Below are 26,467 nucleotides of genomic sequence, written 5' to 3' on the forward strand. Positions count from 1 at the left end.
GATTTTTTAATAATAACTTTTTTATTACACTTATTTCCAAATAATTTTAATAAAATTTTATATTTGTAATTTTTCATAAAATTTCAACTCTAACACTCTCAAAAATGCATTTCCGAAAAAAGTTCGAAAATGCATTTTCAAGATATGCTATGATTTTTCGAAAATAAATTTTAAGAATTTATAAAATTTATAGCATGAATATTTTAGTAATTTTACTTACAAAAAATTTTCAAAAAAATGAGATGTATAGAAAAACAGTGAGTGCATTTAAAATTTCTTTTTTTTTTTCTAAAAAAACCTTCAAATTTTTTTATTATATTTTTTAGTCAAATTTTAAATATAATTCATTTATCATATAAAAATGTTGAATTTAACAATTTTATTTTTATTTGAACGAAAATAAAACACACACACACACACACACAAAAAAAAAAAAGCGCCATTTGTGAGGTTTTTACAAACGGCTGATAGCTAAGAAGGTATTTTCAAGAATGTATTTTCTTCTCTATCCTCAATTGTTAGCTCCTGCAACTATTGGTTAAAAACTTTGATTTCTTTTTATATTTTTTGTGCTGACTAGGGATGCGATTTCTTGTATAAGAGCTGCTTCGCACCGGGGGATCAATTCTCTGTTCTTTTTGTTCAAACTTCCTTTTAGTTCCTCAATCTTTAATTTCAACACTTCAACTACTAGCATTGGCATTTAAAATTTAATAACTATACGAGGCAAGTTGCTATATAATAATTTTGATCAGGAGGTCAGAATTTTGAATTATGCTTTATTTAAATGATTGATGGGAAATATTCCATTTATTCTATTCTCACGGCATCATCACCCATTCTCATCGACTACCCCAATGACTAAATGAGGGGTTAGACGAGGGCTTCTACTTCATCCCAAAACCAACATAAACAAGCAATTCCGTGGAGGAATTGAAAGAATAGTTAGAAATTAAATAACAATAGTCATAATGGAATTTCACAATTAAAGTTAAAATGGTACAAGATTTAAGCACAAGGGCTCAGACTATATCCATGAAAACTGATGCACTAGTATAGCTCCTTTTCCTTGGATTTGGTTGACATCCCTTTAGTCTCACACCCAGCAACATTGCAGCCTAATTAGAGACATCTTTTGTTTCAGTAGTTGGATTGCTAATCATCATATTTTCTTCCACCTAAACAAAACAGAAAGAGACAGCACTGTGTCTATCCCTACAAAGAATATTAAATTAGTGGGCATGATCTGCCTGGAAGCATAACTCAATGTACTTTGTCGACAAATCAACACCAGCAACATTGAGCTCTGGTATAAGACATGATAGAAAATTTCAATGAATCACCAAGAGTCTGATAAATGACTGCAGCTTCCACATCACTAATCAGGGAAGAAGGCAAAGCAATCTCTCCAAAAGCAAGCAGCAAAAGCTCTTCCCATTAAAATAATCACGAGCTTTGTTAGATCATCTTCATGCATAATACATGTAAAGACTGTTTGATGCAGCACAAGCTAGAGAATTTTCAGTTGGATGGCAGCTAGGTGAAGTAACTTTGTTGTGAAATCAAATGAATTCCCGTTAGCATCAACTCCCGATTTATCTGTTCCTTTCACTGAAAATGGAAAGGAGAGAATAGATACATAGATGTTAAATAAACCTCAAGCATATATATAAAAGAAAAAATATATAATTGCTTTCCATGACTCAATTAGTGGTCAAAAACTACTTGTAAAAAGGCTAGAATCCTAATTATAATTGCTTTCCATGACTCAATTAATGTTTGAAAACTACTTGTAAAAAGGCTAGAATCCTAATTCACTAATAAGCAAAATCACAAACCAGTGACAATGAATTTATTATGCAAAAATAAGGGGGAAGAAATTAAACTGATGGAATACAAATCAAGACATCTCAAATTTTTGGACTTGGTAAGAAGGATGTGAAACACATACCTCGTCTAACAACACCAGAGACAGTACCAAGAGATCTTGAAGGCCTTGATGATGTCTGACCTTGTCTCCTGGTAATTAATTACATAAATTAAAAAGGAAATTTCTAACAACTGATGAGACATTATTTTAGCTCACGACTTTCTGAACCAAGAAAGGTCAAACAATTCCCTTTGACCGCTACTCACATCATTGTACCTACACTAGCCAAAGTGGCCAACAACATCAGAACATACCTCATGGGGTTTTTGCTGGCTTCCAGTGTTGTTGCTTCTGTACTACCTTCAGAACAACCAAATACCCAAATCAGATTGCTGGAATCACAGAGAAAAACTACATTATATAATGTCCAGGCCCTGGTATATTTTGGATGTTTTATTTAAGATGATAAAAACAATCATTAAAATATATAACATGTACTTGTAGGAACCAGTAGCCACTCGAAGTCCATCTCCACTTAGGCAACACTCAAATTTGTCAAATATTGAATCATTTTCATATAGATCACAAAGCTGCTCAAGGTCCAAAACAAAAGATAGAAAAAAAGTTCATCATATGGGGTAAATATAGCGCCTCTTTTTAAATATCATCTAAACCCAACAGAAGAATATTAGAAGAATATGTTACCATAGGTCTAAGACATTCATGAACCTGGAAAGTTGCAACGGGACCAGAAGCCATATTTATGTCCCACAACTGATAGCCAAGAAATCAGAACCTTGTTACAGAACAATAGAGGAGAAAGAGGTAAATAAATATAGAAATTCAGCTATTATACTAGCATCATATTCAGTAGGCATGACACAACAGCAAGGTGTTTCTCAAAAAAGAAGAATTAATTTCACATAAAAACATATCAACCTTGAGGTTCATGTAGTCATGACTTAGTATATGTCTTCCATCCTTGGCAAACTTAATGTCTGAGATTGATGCTATGATCTCTGTGAAAAAAGACCTGGAGCCAGCAGCTTCTTGTTCCTCAAACCTATACCATTAAAACTTATAAAACCAGAAAGAAAACAACAAAAAGAAAATACAACAGAAGTATCTAAAGCTAATGATGGCTATTCAAACCACCATAATAAATAGACCAAGAAAGAAAAGAAATACCACAAGTCACTTACAATTTGCGGTGAGTATCACACAAAGCAGACTGTCACAAATCAATAAGGCGAATTGAACCCTTTGAACTACTACTATATGCTAACATATTACACTGTGTAGAGTGAAATTCTGCTGAAGTTATCACCTCTGAAAGTATGAATTCAAGCAAATAAATCATGCAAACATGAAAAATACACAATGTATTATTTATACAGGGAAACATCATAAACTGATAGGACTGGTGTTTGCCAAACCCAAAGAATGAGACAGGGAGAGAGAAGAAGAAGAAGCAACTCAACTGCCCCTTCTTTATTGCCCTACCACCCTTTATCCCTCCCCCACACCCCCCCCCCCCCAAAAAAAAAAAAAAGAGGAGGGTGGTGAAAAGAGGAAGAAAAATTTGCAAATAGAGAGCCAAAACACAGAAAGTAAAGCTAAGAGCTAAGGTTACACCAGAATCAACCCATAAGCAACAGAAGATGAAAATAAATGAAAATTCCAAAGAGATCCATGATTGCCATTTACAAACGGATTCTCACCAGTCAAATCCTCCATGTTTGCAGGTTTCACATCAACAATGTTAAAACTTTGGTTGCTAATTTCCAGGTTCCAGAGATTAATTCGCGGGTCATCAGCCGAAATAAAAGTTTCACCATCACTACAAATCAAGAAGAAAAGAACAATAACTATTTGGTAAACTCATGAACAAGCTTAGACAACCGAGCATTTCAGGTTCAAAAGTTTAGCAGCAATTCATATTGCCCTATCTCAATCTATGATCTTCCTAAATCCCTCCCCCCCCCCTCCCCAAAAAAAAAAACACAGCAAATGAAAAAGATTCTGCCCCAAGACAAAAGAGATGCACCATATATAAGTATTAAGAGGAAAAATGGTTGAGGGTAAATTCAATCGAATAAGTGTGCGCACCTGTTATTGGATATGGAATTAATATGATAGTCGTGGGCTTGAGTATATATTCTTCGACATCTGGCCATAAGGTTCATCTCATGACTGGTTACCTAATTACAACTGAGGCATCAAGTGTTAGATGAGAAAATCAGATATACACTAATATTGACATATCAAACCTTCGCTAAACCATTGAAACATGATAAAAAATAACATAATAGATCCTGAAGTATCAAAATATATGAAACTTTAATTGCTGTTCTTAGAAAATAAGCATTCTGGATCAACTACAACTACCACAGGCAAATGCAAAGATGGGAATCCCCCAGTTGGGAATGAAAAGTCATTGCTTATGCATCCTCCATTTGCAATGCATCGTTTGGAGCTTGTTGATATACTTGAACCATCAATAGGACCATTTCCCATGGCTTTGGTGGAGTCCACATTCATTTCACATATTTTTTTAACCTTCTTCTCTTGTACCTGTCCAAGTTTGAAATGATGTTAAAAAGACCAACAGCATAGCAAGGTTAGATTTGTAGATTTGTTGTGTTGCTGATTTTGGGATTTTGATGTTCCTTTGAAAACAAATACAGGGAGATTATCACAATACTAATCCGTGTATAACTTCATGATTGTAAGATGTCTCTGCATTGTCACAATACTAATCTGTGTATAACTTCATGATTGTAAAATCCGGAATAAAAAAGATGCCTTTGCCTACCTTCCAGAACTTGATTGTTTTGTCATTTGCAGACAAAAGAAACAGAGTACCATTAGCTGACTGGCACCACCTAATTTTGTTAATTTTCTCCTCAATTTCCAAGCTTTTGAGATGGTCAAACTCTATTAAACCAAAAAGTTGATCATCTCAATGAAAAGTCAAGCCCAGAAATGTTTCAGTATGTAAGCCCAAACAATCATTATGTTTATGTAAGCCATTTACCAAACAAAAATACCTCAGGTTCATGGCTCTGAAACTCTGTTTTATAATGAAACTCCGGGTGCCAATTGATTGGATAATCCATCTTCTCTAGATCTCTCTGATGTCCAACATGCTGCAAAATAACATTTTTGTCAAAGAACCATATCTCAAAGTGTCACAGCAGAACACTGGAGCAAGACAGGGAGTGAAACAACATAGCTTCAGAACTATAAGCAAGAAAACAGTCAACACTGAGCAGACATACATCTCGAGTGTCAGTCCTTTCAAATTAAACCACTTGACCCCCATGATCTCCAGTAGCAAGGTGATCCCACAACTATGTTCTTCACACAAGTAGAATCATCAAGCAAAGTGCCTCATGGAGAATAATATCTCCTTAAAATTTTCAATTTAATCCCTCTCAAAGCTGAGGATGATGAAAGGAAGGCATCATGAAGAGCAAAGTCAATAAACCGTAACTCATAGACCTAGTAAGTCACATGGCCAGACTCTAAGTCAGACCAATTGATTAGTTCACTTGGACCTTTTTCCATTTTCTACAACATCTCCCATGAGAATGAAACCACTGCAATAAACACATACATGTAACTAGTCTATTTCGATATTGACCATGTTAGTCCAGAAATCACAAACTAAAGTAATAACATCAATCACGCAGGCAAACTCAGTATCTTACCAGAAAAGACTTGTTTAGTACCTTTTTTTTATTGTGCACCAGCCTCGAAGACCAAGACCTTAGCAATTAGATCAACTTGCAGAAAACAACAACCAAGCATTTACGAAATAACAGCTTATAGAGTTAATTATTTCAATCATTCAGTCAATAACAACTAAGCTGAAACTCAAGCGATAACTATAGAATATGAACAGATGATAAACTACAATTTACAAGCCATTGCTTCACATCACACTTTGAGGAGCTAGATAGTGATGAACCTAGACCTAGATCCTAACATTATACAGTAATCCAACCGAATATATATCAAATTGAACTCACATATTACCAATTTAAACAATGGAAAAGGAAATAGCAATGAGGAAAAACTATTATATAATAAAATTTGGAGCTACAAGATTAAAATCAATAAAATTCGATAATTCATAAAAGTAAAATACAATCAAACCCTAAGAAAAATCGAAAATCGAACAAGTTCAAATATCGCACCTTCCTGAACTTCCTCTCCGGCCATCCGTTCTCCAAACACCTGTGAGAATTTCCACTCCAGCGGCTGTGGCACTCTCAACGGAGCCACGGCTGCTTCGACAGCGCCGTTGTTCATTGTTTTCCCCCCCAAAAAACAAAGAAATTAAACCGATTCCACCTCAAGAAATAAAAATACAAGCAAACTCAATGCACCAACGAGCCGATTTGGCACTCAGATTAACAACAAAATCGAAATACTTCATGGATTCGAGGCAATCTCCATTTCACAACTGCAAGCTCTCGATCGATCATCTATAAGAAACGGCTCCGCAATGAAAAATTATCGGCGTCTTTTGTCTCTCTGGTTTCTTTGACCCGAAATGAACATCGATTGTATATTTTTAAAGAAAAATGAACTAATCTCTCTTTAGAGAAAATGAACATCGAAGAGATTTCACTCTCTCTTCCCTACTCTCTCTCCGTCAACTGAAGCTTTCACAGTTTGTTTTTTTTTTCTTTAAATTTGGGAGAAGAAGGAAAAAAGAATGGAGATTGGAAGATAATGACGGAGCGGGAAATGCGACTTAGCTTTTTGGCTGATTATTGGATCTCTCTCTTTCTCTTTCCTTCTATTCTCTCTCCTTTTTTTTTGGTTTATTTGGTGATTATTTTTGTAAATTAGGTTGAAAAATAAAGCGTGAAAGAGCAATGGAAACGACATGTAAACTGATTTTAAAGAGATTCCATAATATATGTATTTATGTTGTCTTTGTTTTTATTAAATTATATATATATAAAATATAAAGTTTATTATGTTATAATTTATATGAATATGTTATTTTTTATTTTTATTAAATTTATTTATAAATATTTATTTTAAATAATATTTTTTATATTTTATTATTTTTAAATTATATTATTATATTATATTTAAAATTATCAAATGTAATTTTAATAATAAAAATTTGAAAGTGAATGGTGATATTTGATGGAAAAAGGAAACGACGTCGACTTTTTATTTCAATATTAATAGCCTACCCTTCTCAACTTTATGGGAGAGGTTGAGGCCATGTCCGGCGTAGATTTCAACGCTCTCTCTTTCCCCTCTCTGTTTCTCCTTTTTAATCAACAATCCAATTTTTCAAAAGAAAAAGAAAAAGGAAGACTCGAAAATCAAAACAACAGCAAGAATAATCTTCTGCTTTTTAAAGTTTTTGGCGTGGGAAAAGAGAAAGCATTAATGGGTGGCTTAAATTTGAGCAGAAGCCAGGGGAAAAAAAAATACTATGCGTTTTTAAAAGGAGAGAAAAAAATGTAAAATGTAAGAAATAAAGAGTATCTTTGTTGTAAGATAAAGTTGATTGTAAGGTTTAAAATCAAGATACGTTATTTAATTTTTTAGATTACGATAAGATATTATATTTAATAATTTAAAATAAATTATTATAAATTATATATTTAAGATAATTTTAACAAATTATGATTGATAGAACTCAAATTTAATATTTTTTTATTGAAAAAAATAAAATTTAATCAATTAAATCAATTATTTATTGATTTGTTGATTTTTTATTAGTATTTGATTTTTGATTTTTTGTTTTCCAAGGTAAATACAACAATAAGTATGAAACGCCAGTTGTGCCAATGTGTTGCAACATTATGTCCCAAAATTTTGTTAAAAGAATTTGGAATAAGTAAGAAATTAATATTTCTGTGATAATAAACCTTTTTTTTAATTTTCTTTCAATTTTTTTATGAAATCAACACAAATCTTAATTATTTCTGCGACAACAAAATCTATTTTATTATGAGTTCTTAATTTCATACAAAATTGGATTAGCCTTGGCACTAAAAACATAAGATGGATCAACTAAACTAGCATTTTTTTTTATCAATTTGAATTCAATTTCTCTCTCTTTCACGTAAATTTAATGGTAAGTCTTTTTTTATAAAAAAAATCATAATTTAAAATAAAAATTATAAATATTAAAATTTGAATTATAAATTTGTTAAATACTTTTTTTTAAAAATGATTGCATAAATTAATTAGACTTAATTTTCAATTCAATAAATATTTTTCTTTAAACATATGGTAACAAATATTGAGTTTATGTATTATCCTTCAAATATCTCATATAGATGGATAATATAAAAGCTTTGAACATACATTCCGAAAAATCCCTATTTTCTCTCCATACTCAAAGTTTATTGCAAAATTGGCACGTAATATTTCGATAAGATAAGTTTTATATAAAATGTTCCAAATACTTCTAAAAAGTTATGAAAATATGCACAAAGCACTTGTTTGTTTCTTGATTAGGGTTTGGTGATGAGGAATGACGATTGTCACTTAATTTAGCTTGAGCAACTTTAAGGTAACTAAAAAAAAATTCTTGCGCACTGCTGTAGGTAAAATTTTTTTGTTTGTCATCTTTATTTATCGTATATTTTTTATAAAATTAATTTACTTAAAAAAATGAAAACAACCAAGAATGATACATGGATACTTTAATTGGTCTCATTTTTTAAATAAATTTATCTAATAAAAAATAAATACTAAAAATTAAAAGATAAAAAAGGTGAAAATTAAAAAAAATTAAAAATAAAAAATGAGAAAAACAAAAGCTAATAGGAGATGTCACATTGACGTCTGATATTGAGTTCAAAATATTAATTTGTTAAATTAAAATAAAAAATAATTATATTAATATAATACATATATACGTGTAAAATTAAATAAATAATAAAATATAAAATTCTATACATATAATAAAATAGCTCTAGACAAGCACCCTAATTATATTTCTAACTTGAACTCGTTTTTTTTTTTTTTTTTAAATTCAACTCATCTCAAAATATATTATTTAAAAACAAAATGATCAAATACCCACTCTATCTGTCTCAAAGTAAAATATTATAAATATATATAAATATTTAAAAAAATTAAATAAAAAAATGATAAAAAAAAGATTAAAAGGAAGAAAATAACTTAATACATGACATACTTTTGGTATCAGTGAGACAAAAAAGTTTAAAATCTTAAAAAATATTTATTAAATATAATAAATAAAAAACACATTGTATACTCTCAAGTCAAATGGATTCCATAAAAAAATAAATTTAAAATCTTGAAAAAAAAACAAAAAAAGGTTTTGTGTAAAGTAAGTCCCACTTTAAAAGATAAATTTATAAAATGAAAATATTTATTAAATATAAAAAAAAATTTGACAAAAAGGGAAAAGTAAAAAAAAAAGTGACACTTAACTTAAATTTTGGTCATATACTGTTCATCCTTGCATGACCAAATTTAAGTATTAGATTTGATGGATACAATGAGCTACTTTACAATGCAAAACCTTTCTTTTTATTTTCTTAATTGCTTTTAATAAAAAAACAAAAATCAACATTTTCTTCCTATCACATATTTGCACCTCAATATAATAAAGTGACATTTGATTCGGGGAAATTCATAAATTTTTTTTCAAAATCTTATTAGTGGGTATTTGATTCCAACATTTGATTCAGGGTAATTCGATTACGGAAAAAAGTAACAGATTTTTAATAGTACCCAAAATCCTAGAATCAGAAACCCACATATCTTTATGGTATTCTAAAATTTCAAGGGAAAAGTAGTTTTATTTTTAAATTTAACCTGAATAAAAAATTATGAAATAGTCATTATCATTTTGAAAAGCATGTTTGGAAGTGATTGCAATTTAGTTGTAAGTTTCTGCTGCTAAATTTTTTTGTGTGATTGCAATTAATGATGTTTAGCATAAAAAATGCCTTAAATAATCCATCATTTAAGGTGTTTTCTTTGAAAAAATATCTTAAATAATCTTTTTAAAATTTTTTGAATACCTTTTTTTTCATGGAAACTAGTTGTTCCTAAAGTGAAAGAAAATGAATTGAAAGATGACTTAATAAAGATGAATTTGTAAGGAAAGCTATATAAAGAATAGGATTTAGATAAAAAAAAAAAAAAAAGGCAAAGAATCACAAAAGAATATAAGCCATTAACGAGAGCTTATAGGCAATGGGACCAAGTGACATAATCGTCATGTAAGAAAAATTAGCAAAACATTAAAGCGCTACAAGGAAAGATTGAACCTATAACCTTATAGTTAACAATTATAAGCTATAACCGATTAAGTTACTTCTATTTTTTTATATTTTATCTCTTAAATTTTATAAGTAATGAAAAAAATTATTTAAAGTGTTTTTTATCTAAAAATACCTTAAATAATACCCTTAAAAAATTAAAAAGTATTATTTAAGGCATAAAATGCTAGAGGGAGAGGTCAAACTACAACCTTATGGTTAACAGTCATATGTTCTAATTGATTGAGCTACTTTTTTTTTTATACTTTATCTCTTAAATCTTATAAGTAATGAAATAGATTATTTAAGGTATTTTTAGTTCATAAATGTTTTAAATAATATATTTCAATTTTTAAACCAAAAATACCTTAAATAATTCCTTTCAAAAAATTAAAAAATATTATTTAATGTGTTTCTAGACCAAAAATGCTTTAAATAATGCTTTTCAAAAAATATTGAAGATTATTTGAGGTATTTTTGGATAAAAAATATCTCAAATAATCCCTTTTAAAAAATTAAAAGAGATTATTTAAGGCGTTTTTCAACCAGAAACGTTTTAAATAATCCATAATATTTTTTATTTATAATATTTTATAAATAAAAACAACAATCAAATAAAATATTTGTCTTCTTTTGTTGCTAAAGACATAATTTTTCATTTAGGTATTTTTTATTAATAAAAGCTAATAAAAAATTACCATAATATATGTCAAGAAGATTATGGTAATTATTCATAAATTAATATATACAGATTTTCTCTAACTAAACGAGTGAATCTAAATACATGATGCTCTAAAAATGAAAGAAAACCCTAGATATCACACTTTTTCAAGAATTACACTTTCTCCCAAAATCTTAGATTCCTCGAATCGAACACCCCTTAAGGTTTGATCCCATCATTCATACGATATGACATAATTATATCATTTTTGGAGGAAATCATGCAATAATTGTTGTTTCAATAATAATAAGATAGTATGTTAGCACTTACTAACTACATTGTATTGTAACCACGATTGGGGATTTCTATTTATTTTCAAATTTTTATAAGTCGATTACAATATTTATTTTCAAAATGTTTTTACTTCAAGTTTTTTTTCTCTTTTTTATTCTTATAGGTATGGTGTTGGAAAAACAATGTCCTTATTATTTCAACCTTTCTTTCTTCATTTTTTTATTTTTAATTTAAATTTTTTAAAATAATTTTATTAATTTATTATAATAAATTATTAAATAAATGAATAGATAAAAATTTAATAAATAATTGAATAAATAATTCTAGTTATTTTTAATGTATTAATAAAAATATTATTTGATATTAAATATTTAATAATATTTAATAATTTATTAATTTCACAAATATCTAATATATAATACAAATTCTATTTTATACAAATTTTAATCTAATATTCTTAATGGTTATTTATCTTCTCACTACACGTCATCTCATCGCCACCATTGTGTTTACATACAAATGTATATGTCCATGATTAATTTTAATCATATTGCTGAAGCAATTAATCTCATAATTGCCATAGTAATTGATCTCATATCCATAATTATTTTCAATTTTACTGAAACCAATCTCATTGCTCATCCAAATGAACCATTATATTGGTCTAAAACAAATATTAAAGTGAGAGTATAAGAAAATAAATTCAAAGAAACCAATGTTGGTTGTACACGGTTACTTTCCGTGGTGATATAGTTACAAAAACAAATGATTAAAAATTAGTTCAAGATGGCAAGAGAATGTTAGAGGATTGTTTACCGGTTATTGGTTATATTTTTAAAAATAAAAAAATGAAGAAAAAGTAGGAAGTTATTATTTTATTTTTTAAATTCTTAATATATTTTTTAACCTTCAATTCTTATCTCCATAACTTACACGAAAAAGATATTACAAGTCTAAATCCTTTAAATTTTTTATCTTTAAAAATCTATTCAATATACATACTATCTAAATCATTATTTGATTGTCAAATAAGGGTAAGTAGTATAAAAATTAACTCAATAAAGAAAATTTATACATAAATTATTAAATTCAATGTTCAAATATGTCACATTTGCTCTAATGGATATCTATAAAATTGTGTTTATTAGAAAAGAAATAGGAAAAAATTGAAGGAAAAATTACTTTCTACCATTTCTTTCATTTGATAAAAGAAAATGAATGTATTTTCTCATTTTCTTTCAAATTCAATTATTTTAAAAATGACGGACAAAACTCATTTGACTTTTGTCTATAATTTTATCCTTAGTTTTATATTTTCTTTTTATTTTTCATCATTCATATCAAACATAATGAAATAAAAATAATTATCTTTCATTTTTTTTCTATTTTTTCTTTCCTCACCTTTTTCTTTTCCATTCATTTTCCATCATTTTTATCAAACATAATGTAAATGACTAAATATTGCTTGTTACTTTAGAACTTTAAATCTCTATCCCCTAAATCAAATAACAACTGAATTAACAAATAATATAATATGGTTAAGATGAAGAAAAATAAATATAATTAGGGGCAAAAATAAAAGAAATGAAAAATAGGATAGTTTAAAGAAGAAAAATATTATTTAAAGCGTTTTATGGTGAAATTAATCTTTCTACCTTAATGTGTTCCAATCAAATCCCTATACAGCAATTGATGAAATAACATTTTTACTTTTCTAATATAATATTTTTGCTTACATGATTGTTGACTTTACCAATGTCCTAAATTTTTTGTCCACATGATAAAAAAAAGATGATATGGCAAAATTTTTTGCTATGTCAACATTTTTTCTCGTCAACTTTTTTAATTTATATGACCTATCCCTGTACTTTAATCAAATGACAGAATTAGTCTCTCTATATTAACGTGTTTAAATTTGATCTCATATTACCAATGTACCAAAATTTTTTGTCCACATGGTAAAAAATAATGATATGATAAAAATTTTTGCCATGTCAACATTTTTTCTCGTCAACTTTTTAATTTATATGACTTATCCCCGTACTTTAGTCAAATAACAAAATTAGTCTCTTTATATTAACGTGTTTAAATTTGATCTCATATATCAATTAATTATCGAATTTAGGATTTGACCTTAAATAAAATACAAAAAAATAAATTATTAATTTGATCGTGACATTTTTTTCCTCATTTAGATAATTTTTTTGGATATTTGAATTATTATTTTAACTTTATTTGACAAATTGAGTTTTAATCTCAAATTACGTTTTAAGCCTAACATAAATCAAATTATGTCTTTTTTTATTGTTTTTTATTTTTTATTTTTATTTCTTTCATTTTTTGTTAATTTCTACTTTCAATATTCTAAAATCTAAAAATAAAAATAGATAAAAGTGACAAAAACATAGAAATCATATAAAAAAAAATATAGAATCAACAAACCTAGAAAAATCAAGATATACAATCAATAATAGAAGCAATATACAAGAAAATACAACAAAAACAAATACAACCAACATAAATAATCAAATGCAATTTCTTGGCAGAAAAGTTCTTTTTTAGAGGTTTAGAGTTTAGAATTTTTAGGACATTTTCCTCAATTTTGCTTTGAATGGTGATACACAATGTAATAAATAGTTGGAGATTTTGATTTTGGGATTAAATTTGGGTTAAGTTTAAGGGATTTTGGAAGAAAATGGAAATAGGGGTTATTTTTAATTTGGAAAAGGGATTTTTTGTAGTTGGTGTTTGGTAGATAATGGCTCACAATGGTTTTAGTGGTTGATTTTTAGGTATTATAGCTTTTAGGTTTTCTTGAGATAAATTTTTTTATGATTATTGAATTTTTTAATCATTGTCTTTTAAAAATTTTGTCGAAATTTAAGTTTGTTGAATGTAACTTGTAAAAAAAGAGATAGAGAGAAAAAACAAGGTAAGGAGAGGGAAAATAAGAAAAATAAAAAAAATATTTTTTGCTTTTATAAAAGTTTGACACAACATTATTTTGGAAGGCAGGTCTGATGTAACCAACTTGTGTAACCACGTGTTTACTTAATTATGACTTGATTTATTTTGCAATGAAAAATATTTTTTTAATTTTTATTTTAGTTTTATTTTATTTATCTTAGGTTAAATCTTAAATTTGATAATTAATTAATGCATATAAATCAAATTTAAACACATTAAAATATAATGATTAATTTTAAAATTTGACCAAAGTATAAAAACGAACATGATAAAAAATTTTGCCATATTATCATTTTTTACCGCATAGACAAAAATTTTAACACATTAATAAAGTTAACGGCCACGTAAGCAAAAAATACGATATTAAAAAAATCAAAATGTCATATCATCAATTTAAATAGAAAAAATTTAAATCATGAATAATTTAACTAAATTAGATAATTAATTAATGTATAAAAATTCAATTAAACATATTAAAAATAGATTGATTGATTAATTCAATTGTTTGATTAAAATATTAGGACGAATAGTACAATTTGATTAAACTTTTACTATTAATTTTTTTGGTTTTTTTTAAATGCCGTTGGCTCCAATTCAAATGTGTAATGTTACCAAAATATCCCCAACATCTCTCGCCCACATAACCAGGGTTCACTCTCTCATTGCAATTTCACCACATCCACACTCTCTTTCAACTCCCATCATATTTCAACCACAATTCACACAATTTCAAAATTTCAATGTCTCAACCTAAAAAATAATAAAAAATGATCCAATTTGATTCAGATTCAAACTTCATCATTACCAATAACCTAAAACCACTAGACATTTTTCAATTAATGTTAGCAGAATCTGTCCATCGATTTTTAATAGAATACCATTCCGGTGAAGCCGATTTCTCCCATTTCACCTTCATTTTATCTCACTTTATCCATAATTTACTTGATCCACCCTTCGAATTCATATGGTTTTACTTCACTGTAACTTTCCACTCCATTAATAAATTTAACTCTCTAAATTTAGTCTCCGCTTTCAAAGATCTTTTCTAGCTTTTAGTTTTTTGTTTCATTTCTTGCAACACCTTTAAAAGAATCTTCATACTTGCTTCTATTATTTATGAGTTATGCCATTAAACTTTCGATCAAAAAGAGTTGAAAAAGGAAGTGAAAAGTTTGTTATAAGGGATTGTGAGTTACATTAGCATATGTTGCAATATGAAAGTTGAAAGAAACGACGATTTGAGTTCGTGTTTTATGGTTTTATTGTGCATTTGGATAGTGGATAAGGTGGGGATAAAGGTGAAAAAAAAGATGATTTGAAGCTATTTTTTTTTAGTTGTTAGTGAAAAAGTTCAAAAAATGATTGGTGGAGGATGCGGGATTCAGTATTTGACTAGTGTTGTCATGTGCTAGGCTTTTCTATTGAAATTGTGCTTGAAATTTGGATCTAGGATTCCAAATTTGGGGTTGGAGAAAGATGCCATGATTGCACGGTTCAAATGATAACTGTGTTTCCAAATTTTTACATTTTTAGGTAAATTTTTTCTATTGTTGTTATCATTTTCAATGGATAAGTTTTATTTGAATATTTGTGTCATTGAAGCTTTCTTTTTTTCATTGTTCTATAATGGTTTAAACCTTATTAACTTTTATTAATGCTAATTTTTGCTAATTTGTTATGGGTGAACTCGTTTGTTTTTCTCATATCATATGTTAAGTCATCGGTGTTAATGTTGGTATAACTTATAAATCATTAGCGCTTTATCATCAATTATATATAATCTTTTAATGGTTACTTGCTTTTGCTTTTTCCTATTTTGTTATAAAGTAATTAGCAAAATCTTATTTGGGTAATTAAGCATTCATTTGCATGGTTGGTGGGAAGGGATTCTCATCTTACCATTATGATTTTTGGGACTAGACCTATTTACCCAGAAAATGCGGATGCATGTAGAACTAAAAGTAATATTGTTTGGATAAAATAACTTCAAATAATATTCAAACCAAATATATCACACTATGAAAAAAATCAAATTATTTTTCTTTGGTGTGAATCTAGCAAGAATCAAACAAATAGAGTTAACAAATAAATCTCTAAACTATAAGCACAATGACACAAGCAATTTACGTAAAAAATCTCCTCAAAACGAGAAGCAAAAATCAGAAGCAATAAATAATCTCCATTATCAAAATAATGAAAATACAAATCTCAAACTAAAATTAGAGGTATATAACCACAATATCTCAAGATTAAACAATTTTGGTAACGAAACAATCTTGTAAGAAAAAATTAAAAAGGTTTCAGCAAATTTAGGGATTAACAAACACCCATAAAATTAGTAGGTAGAGAACTGGAAACCCGATCTCTACTATTCATATTGAAGAATAATGAGTCTTGAACACACTGATAAAATTTTAGCTCAATTGGATAATGATTGATTTCAACCAAACTACTTGAAAAGAACTATACAAAACCCCCTTTTTTCTCTGATGCCGCCACACCACTCTTATTTTTTGTTCAGTCATATAAGGGTTTAAAACCCTATAACCAAGCATGAAAGGACTAAAAAGTTCTTGGTGAATGGGCTTTGGTTTAGGCCACCTTCACATAGAGGAAACCAAGCCCAACAAATCTTTCTATTTTTAACTCTGTGGAAGGAATCGTCATTCCAGTGATCAAACGATAAACTTTAAGTTTCTCTTTTAGTAGGTTTACAAGCTCAAAAGTATTATTCTTTACAAAGACTTCATCTCATCTTATATGGCATCAACTCACTCTTTCTTGTATGGCCTCTACATAATATTCGGGTTCTCTTTTGTCAGTTAATAGTACATACTCATCAATAGAATATCGTGTGGAAGGCTATCAATCTCTAATAGACCTCCTGAGTGAAACTTCTGGTAAAACCTCCTATTGAACCTCTAATACAAGTGATTGTTCATGGGTATCATCACCCACTTTAACCTGTATGGGACTAATATCAATATCACTTGTATTATATTGGTTATCCTCAATATCTTCAATCTCTGTAGGCACATATGTTAGAAGAACTAGATCCAAGTCAATCAAACAGTCATTGTATCATGGAACTAATATATCAGTCTTTTAAATATCTTGTATGGTCTGGTTTTCAACAAAAACAATATTCTTACTTCTCATGAGTTTCTTCTACACTGAATCATAAAACTTGTAGTCAAACTCATCTTGACCATAACCAAAGATCACATATTGTCTAGTTTTGACATCAAGCTTGAACCTTTCATCGTTAAGAATATGTATAAAAGCTTTACATCCAAAGGTATATAAATGATCATAAGACATATCCTTACCTGATCAAACTCTATCTAGAATATCAAAATCTAGAGCAACACATGATGAGAGATTCAAAACATATACAACTGTAGTCAAAACCTCACCCCAAAAGGATTTTAATAACTGTGCTTGTAAAATCAAACATCTCACTCTTTTCATTAGTGTCCAATTTATTCTCTTAGCTAACCCATTCAACTGAAGAGTTTTAGAAGATGACTTTTTATGTCTAATACCCGACTGTCTACAATACTTATCAAAAGGTCCGATGTCTTCACCCCCATTGTCAATCCTTATGCATTTCAATTTCAACCCTATTTGTCTTTCAACTAAAACATGAAATTGTTTAAACACATCTAACACTTGGTCTTTTGATTTCAAGGTATAAGCCCATATCTTCCTTGAATGATCATTTATAAAAGTCACAAAATAGATGAAACCATTAAGTGTTTTTGTTTTCATAAGACCACAAATATTAGAATATACTAAATCAGGTATACCTAGCTTTCTCGATGGAGAAAAAGTCTTGAATGCAACTTTGGTTTGTCTCCCTATCAAGTAATAATCACACTTCTTCAAATATACATTCTTCACCCCAAAAAAAAATTTTTCTCAGCTAAAACCTTCAAACCTTTCTCACTTATGTGACTAAATCACTTGTCTCAAAACTCAGTTGTATCATCATTATCTACTGCATTGATAATGGAATCAGATACTTTAGCCTACATCAAATACAATGAGAAATGTTTCATACCCCTAGTTACAATCATAGAACCTTTAGTGAGCTTTCACTGATCATCACAAAAGGTGTTGCAAAACCCTTCATCATCGAGCTTTCCTGTAAAAATCAAATTCATGCGAATGTTGAAAATATGTTTAACATTTTTTAAGACCAATGTAGTGCCACTATTGGTCTTCAAGAACACATTTTCCATACCAATGACTTTAATTGAGCTATCATTATTCAATCTAACACTCCCAAAATCACTAGGTGTGTAAAATGTAAAGTAGTCCTTTCAAGATATATCATGAATTGTGGCACCAGTATTAATCACCCAACTAGTCTCATGGCGTGCAATATCAACAACATCATTATCATATAAAATAAGTCATCTGTGACAATAGCAACTTTATCAGCATTATTACTATCACCATTCTTCTTTTTCTTATCCTTGTTATTATTGTTGTCTCTTTGCAACTTTTAGTAATATTTTCTTATATGCCCTTTTAGACCACAATAATGACACTCAACATTGGTAAATCTGTTGGACTTACTTTTGCTTTTGTCTCTATTTTTCAGACATCTACTTTTACTCCTCCTTTCATTTTTTATGACTAAGACCTTAGATCATGAAGAGAAACCTTATGACTTTTTTCTTATCTCTTCATTCAAAATATTACTCTTAGTCAAATCCATAATAATAATAACATTTGGGACTAAGTTAGATAACATTATTCTAAATGTATCACACGAGTCCAGTAATGTACCAAGAAACCATAAGCCCTATATCTCATCTTTAAATTTGAAATTCATGCCTGCCAACTGATTAATAATACATTGATATGCATTTAAATGATCTGTCATAGGAATTCCATCAGAATATTTCAAACCCATCAACTGCTTAATTAAAAACAATTTATTATCCTTAGATTTTCAAGCATACAACTCCTCAAGCTTGTTTCAAAAAGTGCGTGCATGTGTCTCTCCACTAATATGGTTCAAAATATTATCATTTACCAATTATCTAATATAACTACATACTTGTCGAGGAAATAAATTTCATTCCACATATGTTTCATTTTCAGGCTTTTCAGTGGCAAATATAGGCAAATAATAATCCTTCACATAAAGTAAGTATTTCATATTCTCTTTCCACACATGGTAATTTGAAAATTTTAAATTAATCATTTTATTTGTATTAGCTTTCATTATTCAATATAGCTTAAGCTCCGATATCACTTGTTGGGATAAAATAACGTCAAATAATATTCAAACTGAATATATCACGTAATTAAAAAAAAAATTAAATTATCTCTATCTTGTGTGAATCTAGTAGGATCAAATACATAAAGCTAACAAATAAATCTTCAAACCACAAGTACAAGAACACAAGCATTTTACATGAAAAACCTCTTCAAAATAAGGAGTAAAAACCATAGACAACAACAAATAATCTTCACTATCAAAATAATAGGAATACAAAGTTTTCTCTAGCTAAATCTAGAGGTATACAACCACAATATCTCAAGATTAAATAATCTTGGTAAAGAAACAACTTGCAAGAGAAAATTGGAGAAGTCTCTATAAATTTAAGGATTAAGAAATACTCATAAAATCAAGAGGTAGAAAATTCAAAACCCAATCTCTACCATTCAAACTGAAGAACAATGAGTTATAAACACACTGATAAAATTTTAACTTAATCGGATTCAATCAAACTACTTGACCGAAATTACACAAAATCTCTTTTTTCTTCTATTTTTCAATTGACGCCACCACACTTGTTTTTTTTTTTTTTCAGCTATATAAAGGTTTAAAACCCTATAACTAAGCATGAAAGGATTAAAAAGTCCTTAATGAATAGGCTTTGGTTTAGGCCACCCCGCACCGAGGAAACCTAGCCCAACAAACATAACTTCATGCCTTTTTGTTGCGCATGCATGTATGTATATACATGTGCACGCATACCTTGGAAAGTAACAAGCAACCAGCAAAAGTCACCATAGAGCAGGAGCGTCAATCATTTTTGTTTTCCCTTGTGGACAAATATTTGATTCACATGTTGTATATAAAGCAATTACTGTCTACTGGAAATCTGATGTCTTCTTCTGTTTGACAAGACTTTGATTCCCAGCTTAGTGCCGGCAATGACATGACATTACTTTTCTGAATAAGGTTTTTGTTTTTATCCTTCTCTTGTTCAGTTGTTAATGTTAGTAGTTCTAATTCGTTGTTGGTGCACAACAGATATCCTTCTTAGGATGCTGTTGGAACCAGTTTTACCAATCACCTTTCTACTGGTCAGTTTCTTCACTTTTTTTGCTTTAATATTTAATTTCTCCCTACTTACTATTCAAAAGTTAGATTTGGTTAATCAAAAGGTAATTTCTTAGTTTCAAATCATAGGGCTAAGCATTTTTCTCCTTTAGAATGTGTCAAATGAAAAATAGAACGGTAGAAGATTACATTGCGGAGAGTGCAACAGTAACATGTTCAAATAAGACTAGAAAAATAAATAGATATTTGCCATCACTTGAGTAACATCTTTTTGTTAATATGCCAGATCCTAGTCTGGTTCATTATTTCTGCTTTTATCATTAATTGCTATTTTTGTTTTTTTACTTATGGTTATTGTACTAAATGCATATTTTGGACTTGAGCTCCAATTTAATGAAATGAGTTACATGTCTTATGTAAGAAGCTCAGACCAAAGATATGCGCCTATTTGCCATCTCTTCATGACCACTGCCGCTTGTTGATGACCATCAGTGGATGCTGAGAATCAGCTAGACATTGTCTTTGGCAATGTGACCCACAGTGGTCATTGCTCATTGCCTGCTGGCAGGCACCATTAAAAATCATCTGTGGGCATTTCTGTTTTTTGACTATTGACTATCTTCACCTATTAGTGGTTGTTTGGATCAGCATTTTTCTAACACCGAAATTGATTGTTTTCCTTGAAAATAATTTCCTTGACAAAAGTTTCCCTTAAGATTATTTTTAAGCCATACGAAAACCTTCCAAGCAGTTGTCTTTCTTTTGCGGTTTTAAATTCCTAGGACCTTTGAAATGTTCAAACTATCTCTGTGTTTTAAGCTTTCCAGTTATTACTGAGATATTTAATTAAACCTCCATTTTATTGCAGGGCCATGGAAATAAAGTTCTTTTAAGAGAAATTTTGTATGATGCTGTGATGATGATGGACTATACATTCCTCAGTCTACTGGGGGGGAATTCTGCAACCTGGTCAACAATTAAAAAATCTTTCTTTGACGTGGTCCTTTGTTGTCAGCAATGCCATACGCTCAGCAAGGTATGATTATGAATGTGGAGACTGTGGAGACCGTGGCCAGATGCAATTCTTATTATTACAATATCTCATCCAACAAATCTCACAAGCCATGTTCTAATGCCACAGGGAGAATGGTAACCAGATCAAAGCTATCTCTTACATTAATGCTTTCTCTGAATCTTGCCTACCTTCCCACTTGATCAAGTGGGCTACCAGTCAGACCGGGATGGGGGACAAACCAAGGAGCCTGACTGTTTCTACTCCCATAGCTCTTATCAGTGCCTCCTATCTCTACGCTCTTGTCATTTGTCTTCACTTGTCAGGACTTGAGCAACTGTTTCAATGGATCGTCCGGTTAAGATTGTCAGCAAGCTATGCGATGAAATGAGATATTTCGTTCTTACCATCGTCCAAAGTGGAGCATATGTAATCACTAGACCAGCAACACTCTGCATTGGATGTGTCGCACATCTATAGCTAAATGGGCAAATTTTGAAAGACATCTAACCATACGACGCACATGATTTGTAATTCTTTCCTCTTTATTCTAATATTCTTTTAACTTTGGTTTCAAAGTGTCTAATTATAAAGTGGCTGCATTTTCAGAGTGGCTACTCATCATTGAGGATCAAGGGGTGAGAATATTTGAATGTGACATCTCAAAGGTTTATGCCAAGGCTGTGCTTTGCAAGTCAAGGGTTGAATATGAGATCCCAGTAGTTAAGACCAATGGCAAATAATTGGGTGAAAATCTTGTTTGCAGGGTTCATGAAGGGAAAGAAGACAATAAAGCTGATGGTGATCTAGAGATTCTTAATTTTATGAATACTGTTCCCTTATCTGCTCCTGGCTTGATGAAATCAACAGCAACTGATGCAGTAAGAAAACGCAAAGAAGGGAGCAACATTGAAGGGGAAATACCTGTTAAGTTTGTCAAGTATCACGTACATGAAAATTTGGTAAGGGAAAAGCTTTTGCCTTTGTCTAATGATGATGGTTTGAGTATTGGGAGTGAGGTTGACAATCTGGCTTCAGATGAGGATGTGAGAGATATGGAACAATAATTTCGGGTTGAGGTAGCAACTCGATCACAACAACCAAATGATTTTTGGTGATTGTGAGGTCTGAGACAATATATACTGGCTACTGTTTCATTCAATTTCAACTGAAGAGTGGGTGAGAACATTCTGCAACTGAATTTCACAATGGCATAAATTATATATGGTTGCATACTGATAACGATAGAGAAGCAGCTAGTGATCTTTTTGTCCACTTTCAGACCTAGTTACTATTCAGCCTTACTACAGACATGATGTTATCTTAGTTTTATCAATGTTGGAAGGCTTTGTGGCTGAATATGTCATTATTTTACCATTGGATGATGGCTGCTTCTCACTTCAGCAACGACTCCTATTTTCCCACTTGAATTAATCACTATGCCATTATGGAGGAAATATCCGAGTTTTATTGTAGTAATAGTATATGATCTACACAACCTAATCAAGTAGCAAAAGAAAAGAAAAATAACTGCCACTATCTTTTTGTTTCCCTGTTTATTAGTGTTGCATAATAATTGGAGAAAGCATGGAGATGAAGAATTCCCTGGTTGAGTATGAGGCCTTAGGGTCGAGCTCAGCTTGAATATCCACCATTCAAACTCATCATCATATGTCTTACAAAGTCCAAACATTTCGATTATTATTTCAAACACTGGGCCGGGCTCTTATTTTCAAATTTTCATTCAGTCTGTGGAGTTCAATCAAATAATAAAAGAAATTGGAAGTTGAAAAGGGATCCTACCGACACTAGAAATTTACCCATGACTTTAGTCCATCACGTGTAATTCATGGAAGGTCCGTCAAACCATAAAATAAAATATAACAAAGCCGAAGATTTTGTAATTGAAAAAATTGATGAATACACATATTATTAGTGTAATATCAGTACATGGACACAGGATAATACGTCAGTCGCCGGTAACGCAACCAATATATACAAATGTCTCATGAAATTGACACGTGGCTTCCACCCCGTGATGTCATCACTTTAACGTGAGGCCACGAGAAGTTCAAAACGATTCCAAAAAGTAAAAGAAAATTTTCACAAACTATTTTTCTTCATTAAAAAAAGACACTTTTGAGCTGGTGTGAACGTGCCACGTAAGTGGAAATCCTACACTTTTTGTCTTAAACTGTGCTTTGGTCCAAATCCTCTCCTTGTCTTTTTGACGTCTGAAATGCTAATCAACTAATCATGCCGCCGACTCTTTTTATTATTATTAATAATAATAATTAGTCGTTGACGGTTTGTATTTTATTTAAGTGGTTGAAGTCAAAGAAAGAATTATACTGCATTAGATTAAAAGAAGTACACTACATTTTTACAGTGACAACTATCTAATATTATTGAATTATTTTTGTTTTTATTATTCTATTTCATTATTTTTTATTTTTAAATTTTATTTTAATTTATTTAAATTTTAAATTAGAAAGATTTTGATTAGTTTAAAATAATAATTTTTAAATTTAAATAATGTAATAAATTTTTTAAAATAAATAAAAATTTCCAATTATGAAAGTTTTAATAATCATGAATGGTTGATTTTTAAAAAAATATTTATATGAGATAATTTTGTTTTAATTTTAGTTAAATTTTAGAAAAAAATTCAAAATTATAATTGATATTAATTTTGGAGTAAAAAATTAAATGTAATAAAATTTTGAAAAATAATTTATTTAACAAAAAGATAAAATTTTTAAAATTAATAAAATTTATTTTAAAGATGAAATTCATAAAAATTACCAATAATTGATTTTTTAAGAAATTTTTATATGGAAAGTTTTTTAAATTTGATCCCAACTGAGTCGCTTTCTTTTGCTCAACCATTTTATGTAGAGGAATCGGAGAATTTTTCCGAATCGGCTGTGTTCTTTCTACTAATTTCATAGCTGGGATAGGTAGGCTTTTCATTTTCATTTTCATTTTCATAAGATCCAATCTCTAAGACTCAGATAAGTAAGATACCCGGCGAAAGGTTGGAATGGATTGAGGGCGGGTGGGCTACGGGGATTTGATTAAGGTAACAACGATTTTGATAATAATAATTTATATTTATTTTCAAGCAATAATAAAATAAAAGAGTGAAATTTATAAAAATAATAATAAAATAAATTTTGGGATTAAAATTTAGATTTAAAAAATAATAATAAATTTGGTAATGAAATTATAAAAAAAATCATAAATGATTAATTTTCTAAAAAAATTTAGATAAAAATATTTTTAAATGTGATATAAATTATGAAAGTTTTATTAAATAAAATAATAAAACTATTTAATTAATCCACACGCAACGAAGAACACTTAGTAATAAAATAATAAAAGAAATAGAAGCTTCCCTTTGGCTTTACATTTCAGAAAATAAGAACGGCAAATTTTCATGACTTTGTCTTTTCGATTTTCCCATGTAAAAAACATGACTCTTTCATTGTGATTAAATATTGGATTTTGTATAGTAAATTGTTACTAACCATCAAGCTAAACTGGAAAATGAAGTTTAACGGCCCCCTCTTACTCGGTTCATCTGATGGGTCGACTCAGTGGGATCGCCACGCTGTCAGTGGTGCTGACAGTTGCAGGGTGGGCAAGGTGCTCGGTGGCAAAATGTACAAAAAGGGCAGAAATTTGTATAAACAACCTCACGTCCATTTCGTTGACTACAAGCGGATTCTGTAATTTTGCTCTCATCACCCCATTCCCGTAGATTTCTCAAAGATAAATAGAAATCAATATGAAATTTTTGTTATATATAAAATTTAGAATTTATTTCAATTCATTTATAAAATTATTTTTAAAAATAAATATTTAATAATTTTAAATTTTATTATTTATAATTTAAATTAAAATCTCTTTTATATTAAGAAAAAAAAAAACTACAACAGTAACGAGATAGAAATACGAGAAGTACGGAGCCACACATATGCATACACCTTTTTTTATGCCAAGTGCTACTAAAATATCGACATCCCGATTATAAAATTACACACAAATGATTGAAAATTTATTCCCATATCAATCACATCAAAGGAAGAGCCATTGAATTTGAAAAAAAAAATTTCAAGACTTTATAATAAACATATGCTGATTATGAATTAGTAATTTTAAATAAATATTGTTGGGTTAAATGATAAAAGGATATTTAGACCTTACATGTATGTACTTTGCCATTTCAAAATTTAGAGTCAATTGGGGATATAATTAATTAAGAAAATGTTAAAAAACAAATTAATAATTCTTATGTAATTACTACAATAATTATAAACATATTGGTACATGATATGAGATGAGAGTAGTTTGGATTTTATTAAGACTCACCTACTTCCATTAAATTAAAATCAAGTAAAATAAAGTTATTATTGATAATATAAAATGTAAAAAAAAAAAAAATGGACTTTGTCATAAAAAAAAATCATGACATTAAGTTGTTGCATTTATCTCAAATTGGTGAATTAATATAATCAATTTATTTTAAATTAAATTCGACTAACATAAAATTAAAGATCAATTATATTAATATTAATTTTAATAATATTCGAATTAAATAATATAATATAAATTAAGTGTGATTCTAATATACTTTAAACTTATATTGAGACGAATAGCATGTTAAAAAAGTTCTTACTCTCAAATTATATATATACATATATGAGAATGGCTAATTAAATTTTATAACTTCATTGAAGCACAGGGTAAAAAATAGTAAAAAAGATTTACATAAAGTTAAATAAGTGAAATTCGTAAAAATTTTTTTATTAAAATTGAATAAATTAAAATTAATAAATTGAAATATTTCATTATATAAATTAAACATACAAAATTTGAAAAAAATTAATATATTTATCAAATATATATCTTAAATAATAAAAAAGATTTACATAAACTTAAATAAGTGAAATTTGTAAAAAAAATTTATTAAAAATTAAAAATTAAAATTAAAATTGATAAATTGAAAGATTTCATTATATAAATTAAGCATATAAATTTTGAAAAAATTTTAATATATTCATCAAATATA

At 29.0% G+C, this 26,467-nt stretch overlaps 2 pseudogenes across 1 annotated transcript; one reads left to right on the forward strand and one right to left on the reverse strand.

The window, feature by feature from the left end:
* Window positions 1-765: 765 nt before the first annotated feature.
* LOC111302976 (serine/threonine protein phosphatase 2A 55 kDa regulatory subunit B beta isoform-like) lies at window positions 766-6,777 on the reverse strand (annotated as a pseudogene). The gene is made up of 14 exons (XR_016326559.1): window positions 6,032-6,777; window positions 5,152-5,223; window positions 4,908-5,019; window positions 4,686-4,807; window positions 4,256-4,444; window positions 3,980-4,071; window positions 3,592-3,710; window positions 3,073-3,199; window positions 2,810-2,933; window positions 2,576-2,644; window positions 2,369-2,460; window positions 2,185-2,262; window positions 1,952-2,019; window positions 766-1,611 (listed from the first exon to the last, which is right to left on the reverse strand). The product of XR_016326559.1 is annotated as a serine/threonine protein phosphatase 2A 55 kDa regulatory subunit B beta isoform-like (transcript).
* Window positions 6,778-14,841: 8,064 nt separating this feature from the next.
* On the forward strand, window positions 14,842-22,991 carry LOC149515409 (uncharacterized; annotated as a pseudogene).
* Window positions 22,992-26,467: the final 3,476 nt, after the last annotated feature.

Source organism: Durio zibethinus, chromosome 13 (genome assembly GCF_047325235.1).
Source record: "Durio zibethinus cultivar Kanyao isolate XHJ-2024 chromosome 13, ASM4732523v1, whole genome shotgun sequence".
In the NCBI taxonomy this organism is placed as follows: domain Eukaryota; kingdom Viridiplantae; phylum Streptophyta; class Magnoliopsida; order Malvales; family Malvaceae; genus Durio; species Durio zibethinus.